The sequence below is a fragment of the Leptodactylus fuscus genome, chromosome 4 (assembly GCF_031893055.1).
Source record: "Leptodactylus fuscus isolate aLepFus1 chromosome 4, aLepFus1.hap2, whole genome shotgun sequence".
Taxonomy (NCBI): domain Eukaryota; kingdom Metazoa; phylum Chordata; class Amphibia; order Anura; family Leptodactylidae; genus Leptodactylus; species Leptodactylus fuscus.
In genome coordinates this window covers 68,672,688-68,684,992 of record NC_134268.1, presented here as the reverse complement: position 1 = coordinate 68,684,992, position 12,305 = coordinate 68,672,688, and the positions used below count along the sequence as shown (strand labels likewise).

Sequence of the window (12,305 nt, the reverse complement as noted above, 5' to 3'; positions counted from 1 at the left end):
CGGAAAGCTGAGAACGGAGACCCGAACGCTAGTGTGAACCTAGTGTCAGTGGTGTAGATAGGACATTTTCATGGGAACAGGGATCTAGCTTGTAACTGCACCACCTCCTATATGTCCTAATGTTGCATACAGACAGGGGTACCCCGCTTAAGATGCCCCTCTGGTTGCTAAATGGAGATCTGCTCTATAGGAGGGGCTCCTGCGCGGTATTTTTTTTTAGTGCAATTTACATTAGAAATTTTGCACTTTATGTTTATGAAAAAGTGTCAAATTGTAAATTCTTGTTCTGTATGTGAATACAATTACACTATAGAGATGTACAGTGCATGTATATCTACATGACTATCTGATTCCTCTCCGAATAAGTTTTTATTTTACGTTTCGTTTCCCTGAGTGTCTTTTTTCGTTTTTCTGTAATGATCTATTTTTAGACCTAAATGTGTTTTTCTTTTCACTGATTTATGTCTTTGTAAGGAGAGAAAAGTCTTTGGCAGTCTGAGCATTAGTTGTGAAAAATAATAGTTCTTTGTGCTTGTATAGGCAGACATGGATGCTGGTTTGACCTCAAATCTCTTGTCTGAGCATCGCTAGCATATGCTGCTTGGGAAAGCAGAGAAACCAAAACTACTGACTTGTTGTATATTTAATATTTTAATCCAAATAATAGGTGTAAATTTAGTATGTAACAAAAAAAGCAAAAGGCAACCATTTTTTGAACCCAGTTTTTCTTAAACATAGAAGTCGTTCACAAACCATCCCATCCCCCCCCCCCTTTCCTTCCCAGCCTGCGGTTCAGCGTGCTCTCTGTGAATATTTTACTAGGTATTTAATACATATAATTTATTAATTTCATAAAGGTCATAGCCTCTCAGGAGACCTGTCATATGTTGTGCTGGATTCTTGGCTCAGTCAGTTTCCCTACCATTAGCCTTGGTGGAGCAATGACATTAGATTTTTTTTTCTAAGATGTTCGCGGAAGACAACATTAATGTAAATCCCTCAATGTAAAATATTGATTCTGGGGCGACCATTGTAACTTTATGGAAAACTGGCAATTCATTCCAAAGACCCCAATGTTTCAACGAAAACCAAAAATTTGAAGCGTTAAAGAAAAGTCATCGGATAAGTAATATAGATATAGCAAATCCTTACAAGTAAGTGAGAAAGAACTGCTGGAATCTGTCAATCTTTTTCTGAGATGATGACAAAAGTGTTTAGAATACACCAGAAAAATAACATGAAACCTAGTATTGTGTCCAGTATAGTGTAGGGAGGCGCTACTTGTCAGCCAGTCATTGCATGCACTTCACTAAGGGCCATTTCAGATCTATGTTCGGGGATTCTGTTCCCCTCTCCTTATGAAAAATACGGAGAAAAAAACCGTGCAAGCAGAACTTTTCTCACCTCTTTTTTTTTTTTCGTGCAGAAATCACATGGACTCCATTATAGTCTATGTGTTCCATGGGTTTCCTAAGGTAACCGCTGTTTTATACGGATTAGGTTTCCATTCAGGTGTATTTATTTCGGCCACTTTTTTGTAAGTAAACCTGTTTGCACCACGTATTGTGTCCCTGTCTCTGACTGGTTGGGTCTGCACCATTGCTGCTACCGAGCTACCTACCCCCACAGTAGGTTACTACAGTGGTTATGTAGGTTATAACAGCAGGATCTGTGTCACTCACTCTTCTATGGAAGAGCTTTATCTTTTTTTACACAGTTGGACTAGAAACTAACCTTTTACAATTCATCTCCTACTGTGTCTGGGTCATATCGTGTCTTAGAGGGCTCTTCTCAAAAAGGCAACATTTTCTAAAAAATTAAACTGGCTTCTCTCACACCCTTTCCTTATGCCATGTCGGGCCACATATGTATGTCCGAGGCAGTCCCCTGCTTTAGGAACTCCCTTCATATGAGCCAGAGTGAAGAACAATCCTTATCGATGTATGACTTATATGTATGTGTCCATATTGTTAATACCGGATCTTGTAGTCATTACCTGTCACCCGTTTCTAGGGTGTGCTATTTTATACCTACTGTTTTGTATAGGATTTTTATCTGTTACCTTGGTTATCTTTAGGTATGTATACTCCCATATATGTCACCTTTCTAGTGATCTAGCTCACATTTTCAGCAAGGAAAGAATTGCTTCTTGTGTTTTAGGTACTTTACATCTGTCCTCTCTGCTTTTATTGTATAGGTGTCTGATATTTCTTAAGCATTTATAAAATGTCATATTTTTTCAGGCATTACTGTATTTCCTTCTTTTTGGCTGACTGGTTGCTTGTATAATGAAGGGGACATTGTTAGTGTATTGAGGATATTCTGTATACTAGCCTCTGCCCATGACTTCGTCTGCGGGTTGTTGTTGGCACTGAACCGCTTATATTTAGCAATTTGCTGGTGCGTATGATCCGCCGCGTGGCCCTGCACCCGCTGCCCTCCCGGTTGCCCCCACAGCCTCCCTACCTATTGCTTGGCCTCTACCCTCCCCCCCCCTCATGCCCCTTTGCCCCCGTGTCCCTGTCCACCTACACCTGGTTCTCCACCCCCCCCCCCCCCCCGTTTCCGAGCCTCCCTTTTCCACCTGCGTCACCATGGCCCCTCCGCTCTACTACCTCGTGTGTCGGCACTGCTACATCGCAGCCTACACCAGTGTATGGAGGTCCCAGCATATGTGGGGCATACTGTGCCGGGCGGCAGTTTTTCCCTCGCTCGCCAATGATCTTACCGAAAATGTCCAGCCGTACACTAAGGCTGCATGTCCGGTCCTGTCCTCTCTAAGGCAGCATGTGCTCCTCTCACAAGCGTGTGTGCGCCGCAATTGTCTTCAGCTTGCAGTCGGACCGATAGCTCCACCCACACAGCAGCACCCGCCAAGCAGACATTGGTTCAAGGGCATGGGATGACGTCATCTTGGGTCCTGCATTTAAGCCCGAACGGCAATTTGTCAGTAGTGGTCACGCAGCCCAGGCATGCATCGGCAAAGTAAGCAGCCTATGTTTCAATCTGGGTCCCCATGTATGTATGTGTGAAATTGCAGGCAAATCCGTTCGGCCGTGTGGCCGTGATTGAGGAACAAACGTCCAAACGCACAAACTTTCACATTTATAATATTAGTAGGATAGGATTAGTAGGATACGATATGTTTTGTATCTTTAGTCTCTGTACATGTAGCATTAGATCATTCAGAAGTCTTGCATGAATTTAGGTTGGCTTACTTTCTGCGAGTCTATAAGATGCGTTTTCAGTACTGGGTCATCCACCAAATGCCCAGATCTAGTTACATTACATTATTACAGGTTAGTTATGTAATACAACCCACAAAACACTAAAGGGCTGTTGTAGTCATAAAAAGCTGTTGATGTGTTAACAGCCAACACTTAATCTATCAGATGCTTCTGGATGGCGATTGCACAAGGGCTGCACACTGCTGACAGTTTATATTGTCATACAGGAAAACAGGTTGTTGTCTTTGGGTTTCGCCTCCACTTATCGGCCAGGCTTATTGTCCATGCATGCGGCTAATTCCCATGCAGTGCAGGGCGCGCTCCTCCTCTTCGCTCAAGGCAACCCCACCTCTTGGCAGGTGTAGAGCTCAGATAAAAGCCGTTCCAGCTCACACAGATATATACTGGATTGCCGCAGACTTCCTCTGATTAGTCAGTTGCTAAGTGACAGAAGACAGATATAAGTATCCACTTAACACAGTATATCGCCTCTAATACCTTAGAGTTTCCATAGAAATGTTTCGGTTTTATTATCCTTGTGTAACAGGTTTTTATTGGAAGAGGGTTTTTTTTTTATTATAAAATCACATGGGGTGTAATTGGTGTGTTCACTCCAAATGTATTACATATGTCAAAGCCAAGAAGCGTCAATGATGGATGCCACAATTAATATTATTATTAATAACGCATATCTTTTTACTTTGTTACTGTGACTATTAGGTGGCGAATTAGTTATGGATCACATTCTGTCATAGTGCCGGCCACACACAAGTAATGCCATAACTAATATTACTTATTTGATATTCAGGAACGGTTCACATCTGAATCAGAATCCTATACACATTAAGGCTGGTCTTACACGACCGTAATGCTTTTACGGTCCCGCAAGTTGCTGATCAGTAACACTAGTTGCCAATCATCAACTTACACTCCGCAGATGTCCGTGACCTGCCGCACTCGCCCATAGAGTTCTATGGGCGAGTCCGTGCAGTGCCGTGAATTGCGGCCATTACGGACATGTTCTATAAAGTGAGGACCTCGGTTGCGGCCCGGCACACCACGGATAAAATATCCGGTGATGTAAGAGGCCGCATTGAGTATAATGTGTCCGCAATTGAAAACCCTCAATTGCGGACCATTTGCGGACTTAAACTACGGTCGTGTAAGACCAACTTTAAAAGCAGTTAGCTAAGAAACCACACGGACCTCATAGACTATAATGGAGTCCGTATGGTGTCCGCACGAGTCATGCGGAGAGAAAAGTGCTGCATGCAGCAGTCCAAATATTATGTAACCTAAAAAGAAAAAACTTGTTTGCTAAAACCCCCTTCTGCCCCTCCACTGATACTCCATGCTAACAGCACATGACTGCTGCGGTGTTGATGCCTGTGAGTATGGCATGTGAGCAATGTGTGGATGTAGCAGTCATGTGCTGCTATGGCTTACACTATGTTCACATCTGTGTCCTTTTGTCTGCTACATCAGAGGACCAGAACAACGGGCACATGGATTGCTAAACGGTGCCCACGGACCCCTTTTACTACAATGGGATCCATCAGGTGTTTGTTTGTAGAAACTGAAAACCCCAGATAAAAAGTCAGACTTACAGGACTTCTACATCTGACGGTTTTCAGCGGTCACTGTGACACGCATGTGAACACAGCCTTATTATCATTGCTGCAGGACAAACAAAGCCCCATGTACATGATCTTTTTTACATTTCTTAACATTGTTTTGTTTTTAGAATTTCAAGCAACTACTTTTTGACATTTACCCTTCATGGTTGTTTCAAACTGGATTTACTGGAAATGGTCGTAGAGTGAAAAGTGAATGCACTTGATATGATTAAGTAAATGTCATAATTTGTATGAAGTATTGGTCACAGAGGTGTTGTATTGGTCACAGAGGTGTTGTATTGGTCACAGAGGTGTTGGTGCTCAGCTAGCAATATTTTTCCTGGTTTTGGTTTCCTGGTTTAAGAATTTGGATCTTGCCAGAACCGCATCAAGAGCTTGTATGTTCCTCCGGGTTTGGTTTAGTTCTGGTGCTCCAGCTTTTCCTCCAGCTCTGCAAAATTATCCTGATGTGACAATTAATATGAGAATATAGCGATAATATTCTAGTGTGTGATTTAATGGGACTCTATACATTGTGTACAATGCCAAGAAATCTATTGATGCAATGCAGTAGATCCCAGATGCCAGGTATGCGATGTGGCCAGACATTTTCCACTGACATCATCGACATTTTCATATTTAGCTTTGCCTATTGGTATCTACATTATGTGAGTACATTTTGGCTAGTAGAGCGTTATTAGTAACTAGAAAAACCAACCCAGGTCCTAACCACCAAAAAAAAAAACAAGTGTAGAATTGTCCATTGCCCACATAACATTCCAACATCCAGCTCCAGTAGATATCCAGTCCAATTCTTGACAGGTAATGTTCACAATATTACATTTACGGCTACTGTACATTGTTCTCGAGGACTCCTAATTCTTCACTAAAGAATGCATGTTACATGAGGAATTTCTAATTTACTTTGTAATATTAAAACCATCCCATATTTCCTCAGTATTTGACCACAAAATGTGAAATTTGGGATTTTGTATGTATGTATTTAAGTTCTAAAAGACATCCATATACTCCAATTAAGCAGCACAAGTTTGTGCGATATGGTGGCAGGTTTATAATATTTATTATTATTTCTCTTGCTTGTCCTTTGACAATATATTCTGCAGCGCTTTACAGACCTTGTTAGTCACAGTCCCATATAGAGCTCACAATCTAAATTTCCTATCCGTATGTCTTTGGAGTGTGGGAGGAAACTGGAGTACCCAGAGGGGAGAACATAGAAACTCCTTGCAGATGTTGTTCTTGGTTGGATTTGAACCTCCAGCGTTCAAGACAAAAGTAAAGCTTATTTTATACCACAATGATATTTAAAATAAATAAATCCATTGTTAAGTGCGGATCCCCATTTGTATACAGTCTTCTATTTGGGATGGCAACTTCACCTGCAGCCAAGACTTCCGAGCAGTCAGGACTCTTAGTTTTAGGCTATTTAATTCTATTTTTCTCATTTGACCTTGTCTTTCCACAAGTTACTGAAATAAGTAAGGCGATGCGCCAAAAGCAGTTTGTTTTCTTCTATGTTGACACAAAACAGGCATTTTGCGAACTTTGTGACGTCGATGAACTCGGTCTTTCCAAGTCATGGACCCTTATCAGGACAAGAGCTAAATATAGTGTGGTGTGTCCACACAAACATGGACAGCTTAATTGTATGTAGGAAATAAGCCATTTGTGCCTTGTTTTCCTGTGTATTATCTCCAGGAAAATGTAAAGAATGATAAGGCACTACAGTTAAGGGGAGCTCTGCCGTTCTGGTGGAGATTGGGGAGAAGAGGAGTTTCTGTTTTGGAAAACATTTCTGAATATGATAACAAAACCGGAAAATAAACCTCATTTCCACCCTGTTTGTGTCTCTTTCAGTACCATGAGTTTTTCCAATTAACTTTCTCTCTCTCCAATTTTCCTTTGTAAGTGTGAAAATATGTCTATGTTGTGGAGCTGCTTATCTCATTTCAGTTTTTAAAAGTTTTTCCAAGGTACAAATATTGAAGGCCTATCTTAAGGATAGGTCATTAGTATCAGATCAGTGAGGGAATGACACCAGTTATACTCACTGATCTAATGACCTTAGCAGTTGTTACTCAGAAAATGGAGCAGGATTCATACAGTGCTGTTTTCCGTGTAGTGGCCAGACCCAGTACTGCAGACTTGCTTCCAACCACTTGAATTGGCACTAAACTGCAGCTCACACTCAGTTCAGCCACGTAACAGAACACAGTGCTGTCTGCTTCCTGCTCCATTCTGTGTACCTGCTGCTGAGAACATTAATGGGGTTATTAGTATCAGGCCCCCACTGAGCTGATATTGATGACCTCTCCTTTGGATTGGTCATTAATATTTTTAGCCTTGAAAACCCCTTTAATGTTGTCATTTGTGGTGTCTATAAAACTATTGAACTCACAGTATGCAGTATGATGTTATTTGCCAGATGGCGTGAACAATGTAATGTAAGAATAGCAGATTTACAGGTCTATAAGCTTTCTACTATGTGTGAAGGGGTTGCTCAAGCCTTAAAGAGTTTATCCAGTTTCCAAAATTATCTGCAAATACATCCACAGCAGTGCTAAATAGTCACTGTTCCCTCGTGCACCCCTTGCTTGACTTTATTTTACTTGCTGCTCCTTGTGTAACTGTTAGTTACATGCATTGAATTTGTGGACAAACTACATTTCCCATGATTTATATGCCTGTTCTCACTCTCTGTGTACCCTTCCTTCTCCACTGTCCCCTACAATGAAGTCACAGGTAAATCAATCCCACAGCTGAGGTCACCTACTCCTGTGATATTCTGTTTGCTGGCTATGCTGTTTGCAAGGAGGGGTAGTGAGATTGCAAACTAAACATCACTGCTTAGGTCAATGACCTGAAAATAATTAAACTACATGGTGCTGAATTTAAACAGCATATTAGGAAATGTTGTGTATTGATGGACCCTGTTATTTGTCCCGTATTTAAAAAACAAAACAAAAACTGGTTAATCCCATTTAACAAATAGCTCTGTATATGAACCAGGCATTTTCGGAGACAGGCATACCTAATGTGTATGTGTTTCACAGTTGTTGTTTTTTTTTGTTTCTTTTGTTTCTGTTAGTTTTTTTTTTTTTTTTTTTAACTTTTATAACTGTTCTAGGGAACAGGGCTTAAACTTTTATACTTTTTTTTTTTAACTAATTTTTAGACCCCCTATTAATCTTATAACACAGAGTATCTGATTATTAATGAAATGCATTACAAATCTAATTCAACGGCAATGCATTGCAAAGTACCAGCATTTCTATTACAGACTGCATAGAGCAGCCTGTAATAGAAGTTAATGTAAGATAAGCATGGGAGCCTTCAATATGCTCTCAGCTGTCGTGGCAACAGATCGCCATCCTTGGATCTTGTTCTATGGACCGGCAATCCTCTCCAAAATGGTGGCACCCATAAACTGCCGGGAAAATGGCACCTCGGTCAGCTTTGACCGAGGTCCTCGAGCATTAGTGTCGGGTCTTTCCTGTATGATACAGCAGAGACCCAGTAGCTATGGAAGCCACTCAGTTTCATAGCAGCTGCTTTTACACAAAGTACGCCGGATGTCAAGAAGGGGTTAATAAATCTACCCCATTGCATTTTTCAATAGGCTCCACTGATTCTGGCACAGTTGGAATTTTTTTCTGTAGCCTTCACCATTCCCAAGTGATTACGTCTGTTGGTTTCAGTACGTTTAGGTACTCTACTTTTTGGTGGGAGGAACTAAGATAGAGCAGACAGACCGCCCACCTGACAGCATGATTCTAAAACTAACTGAATTGACTGCTGGGGAACTGTGGTAGTGACAGAAATACCAAATGTGTTGGAATCAGTTAGTGTAATGGCGCCTATTCAATTATACAATGAGTTGGGTTTGGTGGAGGTGGTGAAAGGATGCTGCATGCTGGAGAAAAGCAACAGCTACACCTACCTGGGGCTGGAGCTCAACCAATCAGGAAGCTTCAAAGCAGCAATAGAAACCCTGAAAGCAAAAGCCTGCAGAACCTTCTACACCAGGGGTTCACATACTGCGGCCCACGGGCCACATACGGCCCGCCAAGCACTTCTGTCTGGCCCTGCCGATAACGCCGGCAGGCGAGCATTTATAATGAAGCTCCTAGGGAGCTCGGGCCAGGCCATGGAGCGCACTTCACTTTACCTATTGGAGGGCACCGCTCCCGATGTCTGTGCGATCTGCTCCATCTCCGGCCCACTGTTTAAAAAGTTTGAGGACCCCTGTTCTACACCATCAGAAGACAACTGTACCACCTCAAACCACCGGTGATGGTCTGGCTGAAGATATTTGATGCAGTCATCGCCCCGATCCTCCTCTATGGCAGTGAAGTTTGGGGCCCAGCCACCTACCCAGACCAGTCAAAGTGGGATTCCAGCCCAATAGAGACCTTCCACCTGGAGTTCTGCAAATACCTGCTCCATGTCCATCACAGCACCTCCAACATGGCCTGCAGGGCAGAGCTAGGCAGATTCCCCCTACGGCTCACCATACAGAAGAGGGCGCTAGCTTTCCAGGCACACATCCAGGGGAGCAACCCCGACTCCTACCACCACCAAGCATGGCTAAGCCACCTGAGCAAATCTGACACCCCCAACCAAACAACAGCCAACCACCAAACCAAAAACACCAACAGACGATAACCAAGGCCGAAATAAAGGCGACCACAGAGGCAAACAGAGAGCGGTACATTGAAGAATGGAGAAACGAAATAAATAACTCCAAGAAACTCACCGTGTACCAATCCCTACAAAGGGACTACACCATGGCCACCTACCTGGAGAGAATACCCCACCCCAAACACAGACAAGCCCTGAGCCGGTACAGACTGAGCGCCCACAACCTGGAGATTGAAACGGGGCGGCACAGGCAAACGTACAAGCCACGGGAGAACAGACTGTGCCAGTACTGTGACCAGGGGGCCCTAGAAGACGAGATCCACTTCCTGCTACACTGTACCAAATACTCAGCTGTGAGAGCCGTCTACTGCCCACATCCCAGACTTCACATCTGCAGACAAGAAAAGGAAACTCTACATCCTACTGGGAGAAGAGGCCACTGTGGAGATCGCTGTCCAATACGTGTCCAGATGTCACCAAACAAGAGAAAGATGAGACACATGGACTATCAAGCCTCCCCCCATCACCTTTCTACCCCATACCCACCAAAACCCAAACGCCCCAAACAAGAATGAGGAGACCCTAAAGACACTCAAACCCCCAACGCACGAACCCCGTACCCATCCCCCTCCACCACTCCCAACCTTCTTTTTGCTTTGGCAACACCAAATGTTATATTCTTTGGTAATGCTAATAAAGCTCGTTTGTATCTTGTATAAGCCATTTGTAGCCTCCAGCAATTCTTTATAAACTGTAACACTTACAGTGTTTGTTGAAAAGTAGGAGGGTGGTCCGGAGCTGTTATTCCATGAGGAAAACACAGACTGGCTTGCACAGACATGTCAAGAGAACTGAAGGATCCTCTTCAATGGCCAGCCAACTTTCATAATGTGCATGCTGGAAAATTTATAGGGAACTAACTTACAAAGAAGCCCATTTTAGTTAGTTTTGAGTACAACAATAAGTACATAGCACATGAAGGAATAGTGTCTGACAATTTCATATACCTACAGGTCAGAGCAGGATCACTCTTAAGAGCAGCTCTCCATTCTGGCTTATGGAGGGAATTTTTAAGCGGGAGACCCATCCACACAGACATCCATATACCCTTACCTTGGACAGAATTGACTTTGTGACAACCACTTTAACAGGTGTTAAGTTTTTGACCAACAACCTCTTGAAGAAATGTAAAGATTTTCTAATCAGTATCACTTCTCTTTTGGTCTCTACTTTAAAAGGTATCTTTAAAAGAGCACAAAACCAAAAAATACGTTCCCAAAAGCACAGCATACAGATGTGCGATAAAGTAATGATCATTGGGGGCAGCAATATTTCTGGACTTCCGATCACAAATCCCATTGAAGACCACTACAATCTGCTTCTGCTGAGCCTGGAATGGCTGATTACTGAGAACAATAGACTGTATTTGATGACAAATGAAATGTAGATAATTGAGGTTTTATGTTTAGTGTCCCTTTAAATGGATGCCACCTTATGTAACCGTGTTTCCACATCTCTTGCTGATATTACATCAGACTTTTGTACCTTCTCACAGCGCCCGCCCCTCCAATTTTGCTTTAGTTAAGATGAGCTGGAGCTTTACAGTGAAAAGGTTGTAGGCATCGCCTGAATAAAGCAAATAGTCGCAGCTTTCGTGTACAAGGCGTCATTGTCATTGGGTTAATTGTCGCTAACATACATTGTCGTCCTGAGAGCATGTGTTGACAGGACATTGAGTGAGAAGAAAATGCACTGCAAGAACTGGCCATATGTCAAGTTTTTCCTGGATCAGTTCTGTCTTGTGTTCCACTTCATAAGAGCAAGCAAACAAATTTGTCTTCACCTTCTCATTAAACAGATGTAAATGTATTAAGTATGGTATTAATAAGAAAGGTCTGAATATTCAATATGTTGTTGAAATGAGTGATGGATGGTGATAATACTAATAATAATATATCATCGCACTGCTTATTTGTAATCGTAGTATACACTATATAAGTGCGGGCCCTCTGGATCTAGCAATATAATACTAGAAGAAAAAAGAAATTAAATTAAAATGGAAATAAAGATGGATTTTATGTAATAAATAGGATGTGATGCTTTATGGTAATAGGAATGGAACATCCAGTAATCCAAGGTTGCGGAATTGGAGTTGGCGACTCCGGTTTCCAAATATATGAATTACTAGCATGTGCCCACGACTTCGCCTGCGGGTTGGCATTGAGCCGCGTCCATGTAAGCAATTGCTGACGGTTGTGATGTGCTGTGTGTGCGCCGGTGGGACCAGTCAGTGGCCCCACTCCCGTGGCACCCCCCTTTCCCACGGTGGCCCCGTTTTCCTTTTCCGCAGCCCCCTCTACCGTGGCATTCACGGCGCCCACCCCCTACTTCCGCTGCTCCCCCCGCACACTCTACCGTGGGCCCCCACCATCCTCTCTCAGCAGCCCTCACACTTATCTCTCCCCCAGGCCCTTCTTTCACGTGGAAACCCCCCCTCCTTCCTGGACGCCCCTCCTGTCTGTGCTCCTGCATGACCCCTGTTATCCACCATCTCCTGTCGTCCACCACACACCCCCAGGTGGCTGTCACCCATTTTTGAAAGAATCGGAGTCTGAGTTGGGCTTCGGAAATGTAGAGGAGTTGAATTTTGTGCCGTGGCCTGCTGACTCCACAGCAATGCAGTAATCTAGTGTTGTGCTTGCACATTGGAAAAATGTTAGTTGGTAGTTCAGAAGTTCACTACATAGACCCTCTATTCTATGATGTTCCCCTCTATTCTATGATGTCATCTCCACTATTT

The 12,305-nt window shown here is 43.0% G+C and overlaps 1 protein-coding gene across 2 annotated transcripts in view; it reads left to right on the top strand.

Annotated features, from left to right (window-relative positions):
• The window catches only part of CABLES1 (Cdk5 and Abl enzyme substrate 1), a 67,426-nt gene that overhangs the window by 35,194 nt on the left and 19,927 nt on the right, over positions 1 to 12,305 (top strand). The window lies entirely within an intron of this gene.